The sequence below is a fragment of the Tachysurus fulvidraco genome, chromosome 22, assembly GCF_022655615.1.
Source record: "Tachysurus fulvidraco isolate hzauxx_2018 chromosome 22, HZAU_PFXX_2.0, whole genome shotgun sequence".
NCBI classification, from domain to species: Eukaryota; Metazoa; Chordata; class Actinopteri; order Siluriformes; family Bagridae; genus Tachysurus; species Tachysurus fulvidraco.
Window position 1 is genome coordinate 5,197,532 of NC_062539.1, and position 25,324 is coordinate 5,222,855.

General features: G+C 38.1%; 1 protein-coding gene across 2 annotated transcripts in view; it reads right to left on the minus strand.

Moving 5' to 3' along the window:
• Nucleotides 1–18,991, minus strand: part of ncana (neurocan a) — a 72,930-nt gene extending 53,939 nt beyond the window's left edge. Inside the window, exon 1 of one of the 2 annotated variants that reach the window (XM_027150424.2) lies at nt 18,647–18,991. The gene's annotated coding sequence lies outside the window, so the exon portion shown is untranslated. The remainder of the gene's footprint in view (nt 1–18,646) is intronic. The other variant, XM_027150425.2, reaches the window with a different exon arrangement.
• Nucleotides 18,992–25,324: the final 6,333 nt, after the last annotated feature.

Genomic DNA, 25,324 nt, shown 5'->3' on the forward strand with positions numbered 1-25,324 from the left:
TAGAGGTGGGAGAAACGGAGACGAGTGTGTCTCATGATTCAGCCTGTGGCTGAGAGTTTTGGACGAGCTGTCAGTCCCTGTGTGAACTCTTCACAGCCTCTGTCAGAGCTGCCAACTGAAGGAACCCTTATTATACTATAATTATATTTTAGCAAAACAACTATCCAGTCTTTCTATCTCTGCCAGAGAGAGAGTATAGTTAAAATTCCAAATATTATTATTCATGCTTGTATCTAAATCTTACCGACTACGGCATTAAATAAGAGTTTTTAAAAAAATTTAAAAAATCATGAAAAAATGAATAGATCTAATCAAAGCATCACCATCGCTCTTAACATAAAGCTGGTTTTATTGGAATACTTCAGCTACATAAGCTAAGCTTCCCAGGTACTTGTTTAGTTTAGCTAACATTTAAGTCACATTTTCAGCAGTAGCTAACTGATACTAATAAGCTAGCAACATCAACCATGAAACTACAGTAGCTAACATTCGGTTACATTTTGCCTAATGATAAACACCAGGAGCAAAGCTACTTGAGCTAAGCTAGATAGATAGATATTTATTTTGAGAGTGAAAAAACAAAATACAAAGTGTTAAAGTATATAAACTGTCATAAAGATAGAAACAATTACAATGACTCATATAAGCTCCATCACATGAAAGGGCACAGAAATATAAAACTATAGAAAAAATCTAACTATATGTCAAGAAAATCTAGACTTTATATTCACTAAACAGCAACCTTCCTAAACAGCAAGTCCTCTACACAATAAACAGCTTGTCGGAGATCCACATGTCTGCCTATGATGCCTGCTGCGTCGCAACACATTTAGAAAAATGACAATTCAAAAATATCCTAGACACACTGGACTCCAGCAGGTTAAATATTAAACAATAAGAAAAGGGATAAAAAAAGGAGAGAAGGACAGATGTAAGAACAGACCTCTCTCTTTTTATATATCTGCTGCTGTCTCTCTAACACACAGGTTTAATTGGTAAATATCAGGATGTCTGGGACTTCAGGTCAGTAACGTAAGGCTCCATAAGGTGATTCAGCTCTCTAATGACCACGAAATAAAAACCAGATCGATGATACGGCCAAGGCCATCTCGCTCATTTATAATAGTCTGTGTCTTAAGAGTGGGACCATTAGGCTCTTATCCGGTCATACTGTACTATGAGACAAAGTGACAAGCGACAGGTTGGTTTTCTATGTATGTGCGCAACATAAAGGTATAGATCCAGTCAGCGCAACAAGTGACAAGTGAATTGATATTTCCTCAGATAACCACATCTGGAGAGCTGACTAGCTTAGCTAATGTAGCTGAACTGTTATGTTGAGTCACTAAAACCAGTGTTATGTTAAACAGTACATTGAGGGATAGTGAAAGATTATATCTATCCATTTTTTTCAATGATTTTATTGTTTAAGCTTATTTGGTGATCTGATATTGTTTCAGTTGCTATTTACTGTTTGACATGCAATGGAAGAAAAACTTTGCATTCAACGTCCCATTAAATGCATAGAGAAGTGTAATAAAGTTTGGAAGAATGCAGCTGAAGAACGCATTGTTGGTGGCTCTTGAGAGTCTTTAAATTATATGGACGAATCCATGGGCATTAATATTGATTGGTTCCTGCTTTGTTGCAATAAATTAAACAACACATTTTTAAAACTGATGAGTGCATTATTTAATAAAGCAATAAGCCTTGATAGAGTGGGCATTAAAGTGGGATAAAAGCGGAGTTCTTAACCAAGTAACTTCCAAATGATATATGCTGTAGGTACTAGTGCTTCTCATCTGAATTAAACAATGCTGGACATGTGCATGCCCTCAAGCGACAACAGCAGCAGTTACTACCAAGCTCACAAGAGACAAACTGCTCATGTGCCAGTGGCTAGGTGCTTAATACTGTAGCCCAAAGTCATGTGTTTTAGGCTGACTGGCATCTCTAAAGTGTCCATAGAGTGCAAATAGTTTTGTGAGTGTGTGTGATTGTGCCCTGTGATCTTTGGCTTTGTTAAAATCTTTATTTCTTTGGAGTCTTGCTACTTTTCTCCGTGATCACACAGAAACCGAGATACAGGAACACTGGTGCCACATGTACCTTGTCCAAGGGTTCAGCTCAAATCCGCAACATCCTCAGTACTGACTGCAACGTGACCAAACTGGGATCAAACCAGGACAGTGCTACCTTCCCGACATCTCCCTTTAAAAAAAAATCCCTGTCTTTAACTTTGTAAAACACTCAAAACAAAAAGCTCTGTGAGTGCCACTTGGGACTTGAATAGCCTTTCTAGCCATTTTGGAGGGTTTGGGTAATCCAAATTCCCCTTGGCATTTTGGCTTGGCTATAGCGTTGCCTGGCTCTGAAGCTACACCTCCTCTTTCCCTCTCTTTAACAATCTCCTGCTATGCCAAATCTCTCAATGCCAGTGTCTGAACACAGTGCCAGACCACTTCCTGTTCTCCACGGCCATCAAAGTGAAACACATTTGACACTGATGCCATCAGAGCAACACAGGGTCTGTGCTAGTGTGGATGCTGTAAATGGCAGCCATTTGGCCACTTTAACCGTAAGCTTCCTGTTTCTCATAGTGTGTTTTGTTGAGGGATAAAATATTTTGCAGTCACAAGGTGGCAGAGCGAAGGTGATCCAAGGGAACACTAGTCATGAAAGATACCCTGGATGGAAGATCAAGAAGGGGTATGTAGAATTTTGAGAGTCCTGGTATACTGGTAATACTGGTAATTTCATGGCCACTGGGTAAAGAGTGGTGGTTAAGGGGAAACCAATGGACTACGTTATCTACAGGTGTGGTTAAGTAATGTCCAATCAAATCAAACCCCACAAATCTGACCACTTTGTAAAAACAGCAACATTTTTATAATTATATGTGATTAGCTGTCAAGTTGATATTTAAGTAGAAGTAAAAATAGTATGCTAAAGGTCATTACGTATTTAGTATTTAACTCTAGCTTAGCTAAGAGACATGGAGCAAAAAGAAGATTTTAAAATGATGCACTAGATCAGACCAGATACCTTCATTTCTGGCCACTAAAATTGTCAAGCTAGTGCATGCAAAATAAATAGTCCTGTAGCTGGTGTGGATGATTACATCATGGTTCTGTTAGATTTAATTGCTATTATTAAACACCCATTTACAAAGTCATTTACAAGCTGCACTTCCAGGAAAGAAAGTATTTTCTTTCTCCCAATATTTTCTGTTCAGGTGTTCATCAGAGCAATTAGAAGATGTCGTAGTAAAAGACTTTGTTCAGGCTGGATGGAGCTGTGTGGATTTTAATGAATTAACACAGCACTTTTTGTACCATTTTTAAGATTTTACTAAGAATTATTAATAATTATGCCGCTTCATGTTCTGCAAATAGTCAGACAGGAAATTTGACTCTGAGCTGCTTGTCGTCTGCTGCATGTCTGTGTGAAGGTTGTGAATTGTAATTAGCCTTTCCAAGAATCTGCGGAGCTGAAAAAAGGTATGAAAAAAAAAACGAACAAAAAAACTCTTTAGGTTTGTGTCCACAGTACAGGAAATACAGATGGTCCTGAGAATAACTGACCGTTCAGGTGTCAGTCAGTGGAGTAGCAGTTGAACACCTCATTGTTTAGCCTGATACGGATGTTTCAGTAGGAGAGGAGCTGTGGAGATTGTCATAAATCTTACTTTTGGTAGAAAAAAATGATGTGCCAAAATGAAGAGAAATTCTTGCTACCAATTCTTGCTACTGTCTACAGACAGAGAGAGAATTCAAAGCAATTTAAACAAATACACAGCAGGTGTTGATCCAGAAAAGGTCCATACATACAGATATAAAGAAAATTCATGTGCATGTTAAACGCCACCCTCAGACACCAAGCTTCAAATTTAAGTGCAAAGGAAGAGAGTTTCCTCAAAATGTGGCCTTTCATTAAGTTAGCATGGAACCATCAGGTCCTGCTGAGTTCAAGACTGTTTTAACTTGTTTTATCTGTCAGACCGAAGACACACACACACACACACACACACACACACACACACACACACACACATTCACATAATGTTCACATATTCACAATCATATAAAATGTGGAATAAAATCTTATTAACAAAACATCTTCTTCACTCTACTCGTTCCCATGATGTAACCCATGTAATCTTAGCACAGGCTAATCAAGTTCAAAATCACAAAGTACCATGAATAAGTGCTAGCTGATAAAAATCATTCTGAAGATGGTGACTGTGCTGTTTGAGGTTTAGCACTTGCTGCTGGTGTGCGTGTTTCAGTTTTGTACATTATTGCTGTGATCTCTAACAGACATTGTACTAAAGCTATTGGATGTGTTTGTTAAACTCGTGTATTCACATATTAAGCTTAAAATACTATACGAATACATACATACTCTATATACACACACACTACATGTCGATCTTGTATTTTATAAATGGATTTTTTTACCTAAGCTACGTAAGTTCCATCCAATGACCTTGTCACAAACTTTTTTTAATTTTCATTTCTTTCAGGATGGATACATGTACAAATTAAGCCCTGGTTCATACCAGTCTATGAAGCGAACATAATACCACTATAAAGAATTCTACACATATTCAGATTCTCTGTCGCTTCATAATCCACCATGTTGCACCTATAAAAAACAGGTTCACACACATGAGACAAAAACACACTCCTCCTTAGCATATCTGGAGTATATTCCCTTTCCAAGCTACTTTCCATGCTGCTTTTTGTGCTTAGCAGCATCTAGTAGAGTCAAGACATCTCCACTGTCACCTATAGCATACATTCTCTGAGCCACAACAATGTTATCTGAGTGTTTTATACAACAAAGCTTCGGTCATTCGGATTCCTTTTAATCTTTGCACTTTTGTCAAAGACGCTGGTGTATGACTGCAGGTCAGCGATCTTCTGGGGCTTTTTGGGGTTAGATTAAAGGACAAACCTTTTTATGTGAAAAGAAAACAACATCCCAAAGAGCCAAATTTTTACAAAAGACTCTTTTGCTTTGGTATCTGTATAGCTCTGACTCTTAAGGTGAGCTGGGCCATTAATCTCCCACACAGTCCTTCTAAACAGTCAAAGGTCAAGAATCAATGCTGATCAGATAGTCTGATTGTCTGATTGACTGCAGCTACGTAAAATATATTCAATATAATAATCAATATAAAGCAGGTGTGTGTATTTCAGTGCTTTATAATGAACGAGGTTGTCTTGGGCACATAAATCAGGTGCAGTGTATAGGTCTTTGTCTATCACAAGATAATCGCTGTTACATGTCAGGAATAAAACACAACAGAGCAAACAGTTATAGCAAAATAATCATTGATGCAGTGCTGTGATGGGATGTGGATCAATGAGGTTACTGTTACCTCCCAAAGTTTATTATTAATAAATGTCATATTTTTTATGCATTTAGAGTTACATTTAATGATGCGGAACATCTGTGTGACAAGTTAGATCCTGTTACCGTGAGCAGCTATAAATATTTGTTAACGAGGCAATAAAACGCAGATGGTCATGAAACTGCAAGGAGCAAAACCGTCCGTGCCTTTGTGGAAAAATGACTGAAACTGGAGACTCCTTCCATAAATCATAAATAAAGATCTCAATACAGAATTGCATCATCGTTATTATTTGGCATCTGCCATAAAAGTCCATATGAATGAGCTGAAATGATCAAATTAGAGCAAGTGCATTAATATAAACCTACAAATAGTAACTATAGCACTGCAGTATAAAAGATATTTAGGGAAAAATCAGAATGATTGTCCAAAAATGGACAAACAATGAAGTCTTCTTACATGAGTTAATGCCAGGCCAGCCTATATGGTATACATTTTAATTGATCACACATAGACCAGACACACACAGTAACCTTGAGAGGGAGATGCAGCTTACAGAAAGCAGTCGTGCATTGTACCAAGCGGTTTTATTTTTACAACCAACATGGATGTGTATTTGCGGTTTCATGCTTCCTCATCTAAAAATACTTAAGCCTTTTGCCTTTGCTTCGTATTGCTGGCTACGAAGCTGTTTTTATTCATATTGCTTTATCTCATATTGAGAATTTCTAGTACTTTCTGTTGAAATATAAATCAACTTGATCACAATATCTGCTGACAACGTAGGAATGTGCTATAAATATTTTACCTGTTCTGCATGGTTATTGAATCAAAATACAATATAGGGACGAGCAGGCTTGTTGCTGGTTTGAAACAAAATATGCTACGAATCCTGTCGCATCAATATTCTCTTTATAAACCATACTTACTGTATATTAACAAGCCTACAATGAGTGCATCAGCCAGCAGAGAGAAAATAGAATTACAGAATCGATACAGGCGTTTCTAGGTAGCTCAGTAAAATCCAATACCACACGCCTTTCTCTTCTTTATTACTCGTGTTCTATCATTTTTAAATGTAGTGGGCGTGGCTTCTGCACCTGTCAGATGTAGAGTAGGAGGTGTGGCCTCTGTGCAAGCCATCTTTGGGGCATCTTTGCCTATCTCAGATCTGAGGTCTCAGCAATCATCAGTTCAAAGTGAAAGTGGGCATGGCGTGTTTACCTGCTAGTCCACCAGAAGGAAGCGAGGCTGATTTGCCTGTCAGACACTGTGAAGTAGGTGTGGCCTCGTTGACTGACAGACCCAGTGAAAGCTGGTACAGGGTTTATGTCTGCTAGAGCTAGTGAAAGAGGCATGGATTCTGTGCCTGCCAGTCCTAGTAAAGCAGGCGTGGCCTTGAAACCTGGCAGTCCTACTGACCGAGGTATGGCCTCTGTGCCTGCCGGGTACATTAAAAGAAGTTCTGTCTCTGTGCTTGCCAGTCCTGTTGAAACAGTCCTAATGAATAAGGCATGGCCTTAATCCTGCCAATCACAAGAATAGAGGTATGGCCTCTGTGAATGGTCATCCTAACAAACATGGAATGGCTTCAATCCAGCCAATCACAAGAAAATTGGTGTTGCCTTTGTGCTATAGTCCTAGTGTAGTAGGTGTCATCTTAAAACCTCACATTACCACTGACAAAGGTGTGGCTACTGTGCTTGCCAGTCATAACAAATAAGGTGTGGCCTCTGTGTTTCTCAGATCTAGTGAGGAAAGTCTGAGTGAATGTATTCAGGGTATCTTTGCCAGAAGGAGGCTTGGCTGCTATGACCGTCAGTTGTAGTCAAGGAGGGATGGCTCATCACTCTCAGCACAACAGAGGTGTGGCTTCACCAAGCACCAGTTCCAGTGAAAGCCGCCTGCCAGAGCTAATAAAGGAGGCATGGCTGATCTGTTGTCTGGAAGTTGTCTTCTTGAAGGAAGTGTAGCCCCTGCATCTGTCAGCCCTACTGAAGGTCTTCATGTAAGTAGCAGTGACAGGGAGTGGCCTTTGTATCTGTTACATCGATAGCACCCTGAACACTAAAGAATCCTATTATTTTCATTGTTGGCTGTTTTAAATCTATACTGCATAGATTAGTTTGCTTATTACACATTAAAATGTACATTGATTCAGCTTAGATGGAGAGAATCACATCCCTAAGTTATACCGACAGAAGGACAGGTTGATGTCTTCCACAAACACTAGTCCCCGGCATTAGCTGAACTAATCATGCCAGTCACTCAAAGAGTCGAATGTAGAGTCTGAGAGTGTAAGTAATTAATTAGTACCCTGGGGATGAGTGAGTGGTTTAACAGAAGAGAAGTAGCCTGGGAAGCATAGTGTTACAGCTGAGTGCATATACCCTTAGGACAAAATGGAAAAGAGAAAGATATTTAATTTATGGCAGCAAAGCATTTAGTGTTTAGTTTCATAGATTTTTGAGACAAAGTAAAAAAGTTTGCATGAACCTGTAATTCTAACCCTTGCTTTACATTTACATTTGCCTCCAAGCTTTTTTGTCATCACTATCTGTATCTGTATCTGTATTTTGATTTAAAGCCAAAGTAGGTGTGGCTTAAAAAAGAGGGGTAGCGGTAAAGCCTCGCGGTCAGCATGTCGTGACTCAGTCAGTTCCTCGAACTCAGCTACATCACTGAAGTTCATAACTGCATCCATATTCAGTTACGTCCTAAAACCAAGCAGTTACAGAATTCTCTTAGCTGTAATATTCACTTCCTTGTCCTAATCTGCTTACACTTCCTTCTATAAATCAAATCTGGAGACTGAACGAGTCTTGGTTAGATACCTATTTAATTTTAAGTGATTATATCTTACTTCTATTTTTATACATAAACTGGCACTTTTGTTCACTCAGAAACTATGGGGTAGGATTCAAAATATTGAACATCACTCTAGCTGCTGGTCTGGTTGCCAAGGAGATTTGATCTAACTTTTTCTCCCTGCCTAGGGATTTCACATCTCACCTTAAACTGTGAAGCTAAGCATATGCTATCACTTCTGCATGTGTTAACAACTCTGCTATGTAGCAGTAACACACTATATGTCTTTCTTTTTTTTTTAAACACTCTGTAGTGAAATGAACTGTGCAGACAATAAGCTCTATGGATTTATCCTCTATATGAAACAGGATTTGAGATAATAAAGAATTCAGCTGGTGGATTCTTCTTCTTAAGAAATCATTTAGCTAAATCTGAACTCTAATGCTGCTGAGTGACTCGGCATAATTCTGCAACTGCGGGAGCACCACATCAGATCATTCTAAATGAATGAATCTTATATAAATAAATAATAACCACTTTATCTGACTCCATTGTGCATGGCAATGTTCTCTGGATTCAGAGCTGGAAGTAAATTCCTTTTAATTATTACATTTCTTGTTGAGGTTCTCTTATTTAATGACTTCTTTTCTCACAGAGATGCCTTTAGTACTGGAAACTTTACTACAAAAATATCTTAAAATTAAAAATTTCTTGAATTTCTTCCAGGCAAATTCATTCATTCATTCATTTTTTACCGCTTATCCAAATTTCACGGGTCACGGGGAGCCTGTGCCTATCTCAGGTGACATCGGGCATCGAGGCAGGATACACCCTGGACGGAGTGCCAACCCATTGCAGGGCACACACACACACACACACACACACTCTCATTCACTCACACACTCACACACTATGGACAATTTTCCAGAGATGCCAATCAACCTGCCATGCAAGTCTTTGGACCGGGGGAGGAAACCGGAGTACCCGGAGGAAACCCCCGAGGCACGGGGAGAACATGCAAACTCCACACACACAAGGCAGAGGTGGGAATCGAACCCCCAACCCTGGTGGTGTGAAGCAAACGTGCTAACCACTAAGCCACCGTGCCCCCCTCTCTTCCAGGCAAATAAATAATTAAATTAAAAAATTAAATAGATTTCACCAGAATCTCAAGCTGGATCTGTCTCATTTGTGTAATCGGATAATATTAAACATTTAAGCTTCTGTAATCTGAGCCTCAATCACAACTCACTTAATCAATGTTGAGGTTTAGCTTTATAACACCATTTATGTATGTACGTATATCATTTTGAAGCAGGGGAATATTGAATTGTTAATGAAGCCAGTGAGATGGTGCATTAAGTGCATTAGCTATGAAATCTATTCAAAGTTCTTCTTCGCAATTACAATATTTAAACATCAAAAACACACACAGCTTTTAAATGTCTTCGAACAGCAAGATCACCTTTTCACTGAGGCATATGCAAATTACAAAGAAAATCAAATCACGTTTAAATTGTAGGGCATAAAATGCTCCAGGTGTCCAATCAGACATATGTGCAAAAGAAAAAGAAAAAAAAACAAGTAAAAAAAAACTGTTTTATCCCTCAAATTTCTCTCTGCGACTGTCAGTGGCGAAGAGGCAAAACAATTACTGACGGTGACAGTGATAATGAAATAATGTAGAATAGCCATCATTGTACTGTCACTACTTAAAACATTAGATGTTGTAAAATGTATGAAACTCACTTCAGACATGTTTATAAATACAGACAGTTGTGCCAGTTTGTACAATTTTTGTTGACAGATTTAATGATGATGTCATTAAGTCGATGGTCAAAAGTCGACGGTTTGTAGCTCTACATTGCTGTACGTATCCTTCTAAATGGACTGAGCACCAAGTAATTCAGTGTTTAAAGAGTACAGCAGCCCAAGTGCAGAATAGGTTAGCAAACAGAAATGGTAAGAACAAATCACAAAAGCAAACACCATATCTGTGATATGACAAAGCACAATAGATAAGATAAAAACAGAATAACAAAAGTAAAAATAGAATAAAAAAGTTTCCACTGGTCGATTTTTCCACAAGCTGAAAATTTAGCATTAAGTTTTTCTTATAATAGTTTGATCAACGTATTACAGTTTCTTACACGTTAATAGTTTTGTATTTTTCTGTTACATAGTCGTCCTCCTTTGAAATTTGCTGTTGTGTTTCCGAATTCTTTTCAAAATTTGTTGTTCTGTTTTAAATTTGCTATTGAGTTCCAAAATTGGTGGTTTTCTCTAGTGTATCTCCAAATTTGCTTTTTTTCCTGAATTTGCTCTTGTCTTTTTGAATTTCTTGTAATTCCGAATTTGTTGTTTTTTTAGACTTACTGTTTAAATTTTTTAGCATTTTGAACAATGCACATTGTCTTAAAGCAGCTTTAAAGGACATAAGAAATATAGTAAAAAAAAAAGTTCAAGATTAATATTAGACTTAAATTTAAATGTGTTTGTATTTGTCCCCAATGAACAAGCCTGAGGTGACTGAGGCGACTGTGGTAAAACTCCCTAAGGAACCAGACTCAAAAGGTAACCTCATCCTCATTTGGGTGACACTGGAGGGTGTGATTATTATAAACTGTTATAAACACCAGAGAGTGTTATAATGAACAATGTTTTTGATTAATAGGTTATTGTCCTCAAATACCAAATTGAATTTGCCAGATTTGCTGTCATATTCCTTGATTTGCTTTATTTTCTTATGTTGTTGCTCCATTAACGCTGTACTATACTGAAGTATTTTAATGATGCTTTAAAAGATGTAAAGAAGATGATTTTTCTTGCAAAGATGTCATTTTAGAGACATGATTTCCTTACGGGTTGTTTCCCAGACCCATTTGCTAAAAGTTATTTATTTCTCCTTAAATTTCTTCCACAATGTAAATATAATCTGCTATGTTTTTATCCAGCTTAAATATTTTTCAGACCTAAATTCAAAAGAAATCAATTTTGAAAGAACTCATTAAAAAATTGAAGAATGACATGAAAATTATTCATTTACATCAAATTATGCATGTCTTGCCTTATATGCCATGTGGTACAGACCTCATCTATATTCTTCTACGATGAAGCTGAGAAGCTGTGACCACATCAGCCTCAGGCTGTCAGAAACACAAAATGGATGATGGAGCCTGGCCAAAGACAAAGGAACAGACTCAAGCCTTTGTTTAAGCTGATTTTTTTTTCTTATTGGTTATACCACCACCTCTGGTGATTGGCTGAGGGAGACGGCCCTCCTGCAGAATGCAGAGCTGATGGATCGGCCTGCGAGTCGCCCGCGGAGAAAAAGCAGACGAAAAGGGGGAGCTGGGGGCGGGGGGGGGGGGGGGTCATGACTAATTCTTGGAAAGGCAAACAAGGACAAATGACATTTTACAGTATCCCCAGCAGAGCAAATACCTACTTAGATCTATGTAAACACAAATATAAACACTATCCGTATCTCTAGTGACTGGCACAGACGGTTAACCTTCCGTCAGAATGTAAAAAAACATCCCGCAGTCAACTAGGGAAACAAAACAGCTGGGATAGTAAAAAGTACACCCAGGAGAATGTTGGACAATTTTTGGAAATATATGCAAGTGGAACAAATAAGTACAACTAACCTATTCCCAGCTGGCTGACTCATGGCCTCCTCACCAACAGTCAGCTTTGATTTGCTGGCACTCACTTATCTCTACTTTCGAACAAAAAATAAATTCCCAGTGCACCAATCGCGATTCAGTGTGATGCGCAGGATTGATTAGGTGCCATGAGCTCATTTGTATACGCAATGTCAGGCATAATGTTCTTCTGATTACCTTAGCATAAGAAGAGAAGATAGGATGGAGATAAATAAATGCTTGTGTCCTCACATCCACGCTGAGCTGGATAAATGACAGGAGCTTTATTCTACGATGTATTACTCCGCATCTGTGCTATAATGCATGCGTGTTATAATCAGACAGCAGCAAATGGAGAGATTGTGCTCTAGGGTAGGAACATGGGAGCTGTCCGGTGCTGAATCCCTCCACAGAGACAAAGTAATTGCACTGAAAAACTCAAAGACATTTTACAAGCATGAAAAATTGGAGGTGGAAAGCACCGGGGACGATGAATAGAACTTTATGTGAGTAAAACTAAGCAAGCTCCATGAAGGCATGGCTTTCCAAGGTGAACACATTCGTGATGAACTGGAACACTGACTGCACCCCAGATCTCCTCACCATCCCAACAACAGTGAATGAACAGCTGAATGAACACCAATCCCCACAGGCACGCTCAGATATCTTGGGGAAAGCCTTCCAGATGTAACATTCCATCATAACAACATAAAGGGGCCTAACTATGGAATGGAAAAAGGTTTAAAATTCACATATGGGTGAGATGGTCAGGTGTCCAGAAACCTGTTAGCCATATACATTACCTTCTTTTAAACATATGTGTGAATTAGTGTGAATTCATTTAGTGTGAATCATTTAGTGTGAATCTGTTCGCCTGTTCTGTGTCTCATCTTGATTAGTGCCTTGCTGATCCTATCCTAGGTTCCTTGATTAGTGCCTTGCTAAGTCCTATCATGTATAGTATATGTATTGACACTTCAAGGACATGATTTTTCGGACTGGTTTGGCCGTTTTCTGTTTTCCTTTTCTTTCTGTTTTCAGATTTTCCTTGTGTGACATTGCCATCTGTGTTCTCAACCATGCTGAGTTGATTTTTTACACTTACACCCTACCTTCATTCACTGCATGTTATCCTTGCATTATTGTACTGGTTGAGTATCTTTTATTGGACCTTTCTTAAGATGCAAAATTTCAATGCAATTCATTAATTGTTATTAATGTCCTATACATTTTTGAGCCTAAATCTTTCAGATGAAATCCCAGACCTACTGACCTTGCATGCCACAGACTTGCATTTTTTTTTAAATTTGTGGCACAGTATGAGACATTTCTGGAATACCAATTGACCTTAAATTGACTCATGCTGTTAAATCCCTGGTTCAAGACCAAGAAATCACACTTTTATTACAATACAAACAAATTCTACATAATCAAACCTGTGAGCATGAACTAAATCTTGGGTTCACAGTGGAAAAAAATAAATATGTACTCTTCGACAATTACCCAATCAAACCAGTTCTCATTCAAATCAAACCACATTCATGTCTATGGAAACAAAATAATAATTACACCTTCATCATCAAGCACTCAGGTACTATATATGGATTAATTGCTGTAACCTCATGGTCATTGTTCAGATAAACATTTAGGGAGGAAAATAGGCAGGTAGCTTAATATTCTTAATATAAATAAAGTAAATGACTCCTCATATAATGTGTGGACAACTCCATGGTCACGGTTTTGATGGTGGTTCTTTGTTTCAGTGTAGGTTTCAACTTCACAGTACTTCGGTTTCCTCCAACCCCTGAAATACACGTCAGTAGATGGACAGGACATGAGACATTGCTCATAGATTTAATGGTTTTATGGACTAACATCCAATCCAGACCGTTGCCTCATATTACACCAAGTGTTCCTGGCTGTTCCTCTTCACCAATTACATATCCCAGAAGACTCAGAGTCACAAGGCAGTGTACACCCTGTAAAGGATGCAGTCTATGTAAAGGATGCAGTCTGTGCACAGTCTATCACAGGGCACACTCTCATTCATACAATTCAACAATTTAGAGATGCCAACCAGCCTGTCTTTGGACTGGGGAGGAAACCTGTGTAACAGGAAGAAACCCCTGAAGATGTGCATGAGGAGAATATGCAAACTCTGCACCAAATGATTCTGTTACAACACAAAAAAACATCTTTTCTACACTCTGGAAGCTGTTTCTCGAGCATTTTTTATGTAGGTAAAGGTCATGCAAAAGGTTCTAAATGGATATTTCTATAAAATAGTGCTGTTTTGCTTCAGGTGTAAATGGAGTGAGCGCAACACTTTCTGGCTGCATCTAAGTTCAGCGATACAGTTCAGAGGATTTTTCATATAATCATTTCAGATTTCCTTTCCATTTCCATTTCTTCAATAGATTACTACAAAAGTACTGAAGACGTGAATCTGACACCAGTAGATGCAGAGAGAACAGCAGGGCTACCTGCGACAGGTCAGTAAGGAAATACATCAAAACTCACTGAAACCTGATGAAATTTAGAGATATTCTGGGAATTAAGTGTGGTGAGACTCTATAATATTAGATTTTAAATGACAAACCTGATTCAACTACTTCTCTGTGCAGATTTCAAGCAATCATATAGCAGCAATGATGTGACAAGGAAGGTGAAATCCATTACTAGCCTTAAGAATCCCCAGTAACTGGTTGTGACTTGATTTAAAAACTCTATTTAAAAAGAGTATGTTAAGATTGGTTTAGAAATATGGAGTGTCATTTTCTTTTACACTGTTGGTTGAAAAAAAAAAAAAACAAGAAAAGCATTAGAGGGTTGTTGTTTTAGTAGCTAAGTGCCGGCTTTCTCGACCGGCTTTTTTATTTCCTCTTGTTCTTTTTGTGTGAAATCTATGACATGCTATAGTAATAGCAAGTAAAAAAAAAATCTTTCGTTTGTTCATTCTATTTTTTAAACACCTCCCTGATGTAAACGTTAAACAGAAGCTTTATGTATTTGCCCATAGGGAGAATCCAAAAACCTCAACAGTACCAATTTAAACACTGCTTCTGGGATGGTTTGAACACTGCATTATTTAAATGTTTCCATTATTGGCTCAACCTGGTCTGACTTACATTGCTTAAAAAAATATATAGTCAATTTAATCTCACCCCACAGTTTTTAGTTCTATAATATGTGTCTTGACCATAATGGTATTCTTATAAAAAATAGATATCATTTAAAATGTATTGAAAAGGTATCTTTTTTCTTTGTCTTTTAAATCCCTTTTTCTGTGCTGAAGGATGATACCCATTTTGTAGAGTACTGAAAAGATGGCTTAATTTCAGTGGATCTAAGAATCATTTTCGAGATGGAATCTAATTCATCAAATGTTTGTGCTCCATAACAATAACTAGATATATTACTAAAAACAATAAATTCTCCTTTCCACCATCTTCTATCTCCAGTCCAGTGACTCTAGAGGATCATCACCTTTAATGTCATCCATAAGGTCAGTCTGGAGCTTATCTCTCTCTATTTTTCTCTTTCTCCCATTTCTCCTTCACTGAATCGGGAAGGAACAGGCTTCTGATCTGATACAGAGCTGTCATGTGACTGGCGAGGAGCCAGAGACCCTCCTGTGAACCTCCACACATCTAGACGCAATTAAATATGCATGCGTGCCACTAAAGAACCTTGAGCAGTCTACTTGGCCACCTTTCTGGTGCCTGTGTGTGTGTGTGTGTGTGTGTGTGTTTGTGTGAACATGTCTGAATGTAATTGCTTCGCTGAAAGGTAGAAAATGGGGAAAATAAGCTCTGATTTTTAAATGTATTACGCTTCGTATCCCGTTTGTTTGTGCTTTTTTCCCCTGTCCGTCTGTCCATCTATCCATCTGTCGGTCCCAGCTTGCAGAAAGCGGAGTTTCGAGATGGTCAGCAGTATTGAGCAATCGATAGCACAAAGCTTATTTCTCCTGCATGTCTAACGCAGCTGCTCAAAACCAAACACAACCGATTCAGAGTGTTTATTCGGTTAACATCTCATCTCCATCACGTTTGTAAAAATCCTAAATGGAAAAAAATGCTGCTTAGGGATAGAGGTGGCACAAATAAAGCCTAAACCTCAGCCACTGACTGTTTCATCTACAGTGTATTATCCTTCACACAAAGAAAAGCAGTGAACACACTTATGAGAGAAAATCTGGATCACGGCCACACACCAAGGCCTCTTGCCTTTCTTGAAAATGGACATTAATTGGTCGAGCGCTCCTTTGTACATGAATATGTAAAAGGCTGATTGGCATTAAGTGGATATTCTGGCAGACGAGAGGCTTCAACGGTGTGAGGTGATGCATTCTGGGTAGACCCTTGAGTCCATTGAAGAGGACAAAGAAGCTTGCAGCTGTAGGTTTGCTGTTGGACAAGGCACTGTGGAAGAACAAAGAGCTGCAAGCTCAATTACAACAGCAAGCTCTCCTAAACCTGACCTTCACCTCTGACCCTTATCAAGCAGCATGCCCGGCACTCGATTTCAGACGGGTTGCAGGCAGAGGCTTTTCATCTGATTAAAACAAACTCCACTGGAAAGCTGCCTTCCATTTTGCATTTCCATCAGGTTTGTAATCTTATGCCACAAAATCACTACATCAATAAAGACATACAGTTTACTATCAATATATCAATTCAATTCATATAACTGAATTCAGATCATTTTCTTGGTTCTTCATGTATAAACACACACTATCCTATTTTCATGCAAATAACCATAGTTACCTCTTGCCTCAAGAAGTCCTGTAGACTTTTTCTTAAATCAATGTTAATTAGAGAAATATCTCCAGAACTAATCAAACAATTCTAATCATATTTGACCGCTCAACAAAATGTATCAGCTTAGCAATGACCTGACCTCTATTCATCATGTCATCATATCATTCCCTAGTGTTATTCCTAGTGAACTGAAAAACAAGATCCAACACACAATGCTAACACTACCTGTAAGTAATCACTGACTATAACACTCATCCATTTACCCTTCAGTACTGACCCAAGCTTATAACACAATGAGCAAATCTTTGGTCATTGGTCATTGATTCACTTCTTTGTGAATCAATATGAATCGATATTACAAAGAAAACACTCAGTCCCGTGTGTGTGCTTCACGACAGAAGAAGCAGAAAGCTTTTCTTTTTAAATACCTAAGTGCTTGATTGAATATGTTTAGTACAAAAAGAGTTTGAATAGCAATTAGTCATTAGTTCTGCCACAGAACAAACAACAGCAATAACACTACACTTTGCATTCATATCACATAAATTACACAAGGTACTAACTGGCATTTATTAAGCAAAGCCAATTATAAGGAGGCAACCTTACAATGTTATCAAATATTTTATTGTTTCTGGTTTGTTTTATGTGACTAGTTTTTCAGCATGGTTATACATTTCTTAAGTCATCATCATGTAGAAGTATTTTACTCGTAACCCTTCACTAGGCTTTACAAAGGCTTTATAGAACTACATAGTGCACTATAGAATACAATTTGACATTTACACAGCAGGAATATATTGTCATTCTAAGGGCTATGAACCTCACTGTTCTCTCTACTCTGACAAAATGTTTGACAAAACTATTGGTACCCCATGACTCCCTTTAGGTCTCTAAATGTTACTTCTGCAGACCAACAAACTCGACTCAACTGAAATTGAGTCGAAATTATGCCCTGCATAATGCCCTGGGTTTATATTGCCAGGCCACTCTTTTGAATTTTTTTTAAATATTTTGCACATTTGCATTTTTTATGCTGTAAATAATCACATTCCTATTTTTCTCTTACATATTATGTCATAAAACTGGTATCATCATTTTGTCATCGCTGTAGAACCGTTGAAGCATCTCATGCTTGGTAAGCCGGTGAAGAGGTGTCGGCATAAATAATGCATACTGCAGCTGCCGGGGAGTTTTTCGATCTCTCTCAACTTCACAGCAGCTGCCACTGGAGGAGAGAGTCGAGCCTAACGCCTGCTCTCGACACAGCTGCCTGTCGAGGGCACTTACTGAGATTTGCCAGCACAGACATCTTCCTTCTGTCTGCTGGAGTGAGGCAGGGTGGAGGGGTGGGGGCATGCATGAGTGGATCGATACTCCCGTAAAAAGGTGTTTACTGTAGCCGGTGCAATATTGCACTATATTAACACACACACAGACACAAACACACACATACAAGCAGTGCAATAAAACGAAGACTGACAAGATTTAGTCAGAAAACCTTTGTGGTCTGAATGAAAGTGCAACTCCTCAGCCAGTAATTGCATCTTTCCAGGAAAACTGACGAAGCCCAAACATGTGACATGCAATTCATTACGGCAAACAGAAACAGCTTGAGGTCGGTCTAACCACACACACACACAAACACTTCGAGACCAACAGAGTGTTAGAGACTTTGGAAGACCTCAGATGGAGTTTCCTGCTGTTAACCAGGCAGAATCCAATCATTACCATTACCCACATGCTGTCCAAGTGAACTGTCCAGCACGCACACATGCAAAGAAAAGAAAGAAGATAAGAAGATGCAGCTAATAATAAGCAATACATAATTCTCAACATCGCCTCTGTTCAGCTTGTTAAATCTGAATTTCGTCTTCATTTGTAGACCTCACAGATTACGGATAAGGATTTTTCATTCTATCCAGTTCAGTTCATTATGTTAAATATTTTATGTTAAAGTGATAAAGTCATGGAGAATAATAAGTTACAGCATGCATATGCGTGCAGTTGGACATTGTATGTTTTCATGGATTCAGTCAGCAATTCTGTTCTAAAGGAAGGAAGTTTCTTGCCTCTTGCAGAAATATCGCAGTTTCCAGCGGGCAGTCGGTCGGAACGTTGGTGAAGCGCCGCCGTTAAGCGCCGGTAAGCCGTTAAAGCGCAGGAGCGCGCCGGTGCCTCAGGCTGTGCGGCGCCTGGACGCTTCTCTTCACCGCGATACAAATAACTCACCTCAAAGAAATTACCTGAACACAAACGCACACCCGCGTGCGTGTCTACACACTTACACGTTTTTCGACAGTCTGAACACGGTCTGCTGTCGTCCCTATTACCGGCGCAGAGGAGAGAGAAAGAGCGCAGATTTCCGGGGCTCGTGCACCGTTAGAGGCGCAGATCTCAAACAAAGAGGTGCTGCTGACAGGAGGCACAAAACCCCTCCCCCGTTCATATAAACCACGCCCACACACCAGAGGCCACTCCTCCAAGGAGATGTAATAATCCCTAATGACTGATTATAACGCTAGTTTCTGTGATAACACATTGGTCTTTTGCAAGTCATTACAACTGGTTAAATTGTGTGTATATATATATATATATATATATATATATATATATATATATATATATATATATATATATATATGCATTGATATGCCATGATAGTGTGGGCATTAAAGTGAAAATATATATATTTCACTTATTTGACTAAAAGGAAATTTCCAAAAATTACAAATGTCTGTTTTTGCATTGCATCCGAGCTCCAAGATTAATCCTGTTTATTCTTACATAGCTCACTAACTTGTGTGTTTCATGCTCCAAGGAGAAACAGATAGTGGACAGATGGAAATTCAAGGACTCACCCATCAAAAAGGCTTAGACACATTTTTTCAAATATGCTGATGATGTAACATGATGCAAGAACAATGACCTCGAGAACTAAGGGACTAATGATAGAACTTTGGGAACCATACATTCACAGATTTCCAAGGATCCCTATCCAGTCAACAACCATCACAGACTCATTGAAATTCACAGCAACACAGCTGACATAAACAGGTTGTGAATACACGCATCATCATCATCCAGTCCAGGATTAAAGCTTTAAAGCTTTTCTTCAGACAACTAAATAGTTAAATAGATGCAATTTATTCAATTTTATTCATCAGTCATTCTGATGCCGTCTGTAAGTGTCTGATATGAAAAGAATCTTCAGTAGATACACTGCAGAAAATTATATCTTAGCAAGGGGAAACATCATGAATATGGGCAAATATATGTAACATTTCTTATTATTAGATTATTATAAATAAAATATAAGATTATGTAGCTGGTTTCTAGATAATTTGATTCATTTCATGCATCTATTGGCAGATAATTTTGCCATATGATAGACTATTTTCAATCACTTGATTTTTTTCCATTTTCTCGATTGTCTGTCTAATTTAGTCTTGGCCAGTTCCCACCCACCACAAAGGTCTCTAATGTAATATGACTCTTCACATGGTCCATGAAGGCTTTCACATGAAAACAGCCAACCATTATTTCAAACACACTTTTTCAGTAACACACTCAAAAGGTGCTATCTGCCCTCTTGTGAGCTCAGAGAACGTGTGAATGTACTCTTGTTAATGGTGCCCAGCACTGAACTCCTATCTCATGCAGCATGTATTCCAGATGCTTCATGTCCACCTTGACCCTGAGCACAAGAAACAACTTTCTAAAGAAATACATTATGAGAAGGATGAAAAGAAATCACCTTTAACATCTTGTATTCTGGTGCTTTTGCTTTAAAAACTGAAAGATGAATGAACTATGGAAAGGTCTGCACTTTTTCTACCATTGCATTTTGCTGCAATGCCCAGCCGTTTATTTTGATCCATCATTCTCTATCATTCATAATTTCTATGATGGTACTGCTTTTTTCCCCACTGGATTGTAAAATACAAGCCTGTACTGATTTTCCATTAATTATCTGAAGTTAAGGGTTAAATGTAGAGCTAACCTCAACACAAATCACAGGTTTAATGTTATGTGCTTGATTAATACATTATTGTTCTATAACAACAATTAATTCACTTGTATGAGAGTTTTTCCACATGACACAACATCAGCAGCAGATTGAAACGATGTGGTTGGTTGGATTTATGTGTCTCAAAGGAAGAAGTTGTCAGTGTTCACCCACCTCAGGCAGTAGTTGGAGTCTGATAGGGCAGAGCTGGCTGTTGGGGAATTGGCAAAAAAAAAAAAAAAAACGGTGAAAAAAATGGGGATAAATTTGTAATTGCTGTCAAAGTTTTGGATGTTTGGGAATGCATGCTGTCGTGGGAAAATAATAGTATATGTAACTTTTCTGTTATTCAGCCTCCTAAATGAATTCTACTTGATACCTTTTCTGATCATGAACCATTTGTAGGGTTCTACACAGAATATGGTCTAGCAGAGGAAAAACATTAGTATCTAAAAGTCTAGACAGACAGAAGAAGAAGAAGAACAAGAGACAGATCGACAAACAGACAGACTGTCAGAAAGACATACAGACAGAAAGAGAGACTGATAGATAGGACATATATATATATGTATATATATATATATATATATATATATATATATATATATATATATATATATTTATCAGCTTTGTGCTTCTCTAAGAGGATTTAGAGAGCGTTCAGATGCTTTTATGTAGACTGTCAGGAAGAATTTGGCACACGTTGTTACATATTTCAATCTGGTCTTGAGAACTGGGTCTCAGGGGCCCGAATATCCATCAGTCATGAGAAGCGTAATGGGGGTAATGGCCTCTGAATTTACTGGAAATGAGGCTTATGATGGGAGAGGCATTACTAAAGGCTGGTGTGTGCTCGCAGCACTCTGAGCACCAGTGTGGAGGGTTATTTAAACCGAATGTGTTTCATGTTTTGCAGAAAGCTTTCCACACTCCAGATGGTTCCGGCTTAATCATTTTGAAATACTCTACATATCTCCAAGCAGGAGGATCAAATCCTGGTTGCCTGAAGAAGTTACTGCATTGACTCTGCTTTACATGTCTGATTATTTTGTGCTAACTACTACATACTTGTGAGCTGTAATAGTGCAACACTGGAGCATTTTTACCAGCAGCCACTTTGGTTAATTAGCGTCAGAAGAAAATTGCTGGTTCAGATTGTGTGTTTGCGTGTTACGCTCTATGTGCTGTCCTAATTTTGCGATGCTGCTGTAAGATTTCACGTGGTAATGTCTATCAGCCAACTTAGAACAGGCCAATTAGTAATGACTATGTATATGTATATGACACATCTCACTGCATAAACAGGGGAAGACACACAATACATCTCTATCCAAAAACAACACTGGATTTGTGTCATCCAATTTAGTAGATATTCCACTCTGTCTGGAGTGGTATTAGCGTTTATTTAATAACTCCAGATCAAATACACTGGGGCCGTTCTTTGGTAACAACATTACATGCCATAAAAACCACTCAAGATGAAATGCGGTGATGTCCCATGGCTTTGTCCCACTGCGATCCCTGTCTCAGCCTGCACTCCAACACAGTGTGGAACTCCAAACAATAATCTCACATGGAGCTTGCCTGTGGTGTGTGTCCTGCTAAGAAGATATGAGCTGAAATACATTCTCTGTTTCCTTGACTAGTTTAATAGGAAATGTTCATTTGATGTGAGTTTTTTTCACAGAGGAATACAGTCTTGGTCCTGTTTTTTGAGGCTTATCATAAAGTTTCTGGAGTTATTGCTGGAAAACCACAGTACAAGTTGAGAACTGCTGACTGCTAGAAGACTTAAAACATAATCCTCCCACTGCTGCCCAATGCATACACAGAGAGAGAGAGAGAGAGAGAGAGAGAGAGAGAGAGAGAGAGAGAGAGAGAGAGAGAGAGAGAGAGAGAGAGAGAGAGAGAGATGGAATTTTGGAGATAGATAGATAGATAGATAGATAGATAGATAGATAGATAGATAGATAGATAGATAGATAGATAGATAGATAGATAGATAGATAGATAGATAGATAGATAGATAGATAGATAGATATCCTAAGGGCAATCAATATTTATCCAGGGACAGTTCTCTGTATTTGCTGAATGTTGAATTCCTTTGCGGATTTTGTGGATTATTGATGTGACCTGCCCACAGTTCATGCATTTGAGCTTGCCAGATTATTTATTGTTTGGTATTTTCTTGGCAGAAAAATGTAGACCATTCCTATGAAAGCTCCAGTGATAGCAAATGCAAACTGATTACATTTGTTGCCTTCAACTGCAATGATTTGCAGAATACATGCAAGAGAGAAAGAGATAATATATATATATATATATATATATATATATATATCAAATGAATCTTTTAAAGCTGACATATAACAGTGATTACAGCAACAATTTGTAATCACAGAAATTCAACATAGGATTCACCCACAGTTGGCCGTCATCATATTTATTTGTTTTGGTTTGTCTCATGGACTTTTGGCCTGAAGTCCATGAGACAATTTTAATCCTCATATCATAAATTATTATTTTTTGTTTTTCAGTGTTTTTTTCCTTCTGCCCGAAAGTTCAATTCATCCAGCATGTGTTTCTGAAATGTTTTCACTTGCACCAAAATAGGGACTCAAAGCATTTCTTAATCCTAATAAGCCTCAGAGAAGTATTTCATTAATGTATGAGTGCTGCTTAAGTCTGCAGTTAATTCTCAGGTCTGATAATGATATGATATGCACAATTTTAACATTAACTCGATCTCGAAATATGGCCCTAAGCCAGAAGGTAGTCTGTCTGTTCCAGCCACAGCTGCTTCACTGACAGCTCAATATGTTTTAATATCCAATTCATCTTCCATTAACAGCATGGACTTAACTGGCAGTAAAATAAGGTCCAATAAATTTCACTTTAATATACTGTATAGCACAGTATACACTCTGTGTAAGAGATAATATAATATATAATAATGTTAGAATATATTAAGCCTTTGTGAATCCAGAAAATCTTCCAATCCAGTAGAGTGTCCATGATCTGCTAGGTGAGAAGGATCTATAGTACATCAGTAAACCACTAGAGGTACAATTCACACTCCCATCCCTCAGCTAAGTGGGCTGTGTGCTAATTAATCTGTTAATGGATGTTATTAGTCTTTTTTCTGGACTCCCAACAGCTGTTTATTAATATGTACAATGCATCTGGATATGGCCCCGAAGAACCTGAGAGAAAAAGAGAGAGGTACATGTTAAATCATACAAAGTGTAAAGAGAGAGCAACAGATATTTATATCAGGATCGTGTTTATACAATGGTCTTAGAAAAATGAGTACAATTTTCCGACTAGAAAAAAACTTAATTTGAGTTCTGTCTAGTTGTAGCAACAGCTATGATTTTAGACCAGTCAGATAATCACCTGTCTTTAACATCCTGTTTTAAGATAAGACAAAAAATTTTAACCTAACAGTGTGAAACTGAAGCATATCCAACCATATGCTTCTCACTTGTTTATAATTTATGTGATTTTCTCTTGTGGTTAGTTTTTCTCCATCAGATAGCCCTCTGAAATGGTGCTCCAGTGACCCAAAAGTTCACATTATGGATTTTTATTGGTGCTGTAGCTCACATATAATTTCATCTCTCTCACACACACAGCCAGAGGACTGTATTTGTTATCTGAGGTACCTGCTCCGAGCGCTACATATTTCACCAACATAGAACTAAAAGTCGGCATCGGCTTTTGGCTCGAACGATTTTGCTGGGAGGTATGATTAAGCCAGAAGAGTTTCTATAGAACAATCAATACTTCTTTGGATGTTTACTGCATTAAAAATGCAGTTTGGATTGTCAGAGTTTGCCAAATACAGCTGTTTTTTTCAAAGGCAAATTAATTAGCTTATGAAAACAACAACTGAAGAACAATTATTTGCTACACTATAACTATATATATATATATATATATATATATATATATATATATATATATATATATATATATGTGTGTATTATGATTATACTGTATTGTTATTTAATCACTGATGATTCCAATGCAGCCTTCTTTAATATTTATTAAACCACAAAACAGACCATCGCCCCTCTCATCATCCTGAGAAACACCACCCACTATAGTAAAGCATGGTGTTGGCAGCATCGTGATGAATGCAACTTTGGCCTCTTGTTGGATTCTCTGATTAATGCTCTCCATACCCAGATACATAAAATGGACATAAGATAAGAAATTATACTTTTCCAAGAATTTGTTCCAGATGTATTTGATATTCATGAAATTCTTTGACAATTCCCTGCCGGAACGTCCCCTGGTTTGTTTATATTCAGTGTCTATGTGTACTGTGCTCTAACATGTGTTTGCCCCATTGAATCCTTAGTCCATTCCTGCCCCTGCACACACCTGTTCCCATCTCTCAAAAATCAATTTCCACATTTATACCTGTTGTGTTGCATGTGTTTTGTCCTTGTGGAGTCCTGGATGTAGTTGGGTGTCTCGTGTTAACGTGTTTTTGTTCTCTGTTTTATTTTCCTAGTTTCTGTATATTGTTTTGTATCTCGTTGTCTAGTTTTTCCCTGGTGTTTCCTGAATGTGTCGGTCTTGTTATTTTTTATTAAACCTCTGTCTTTGCTATTTGTTCCCGTTGAGACACCTGTTTCTGACATCATAAGATTTGTTTAAGTATGGAAACCTCTGCATCCTTCCAGGAACAGGTATGTTTATACTGAGATTATATGACTGATTAAATGCACAC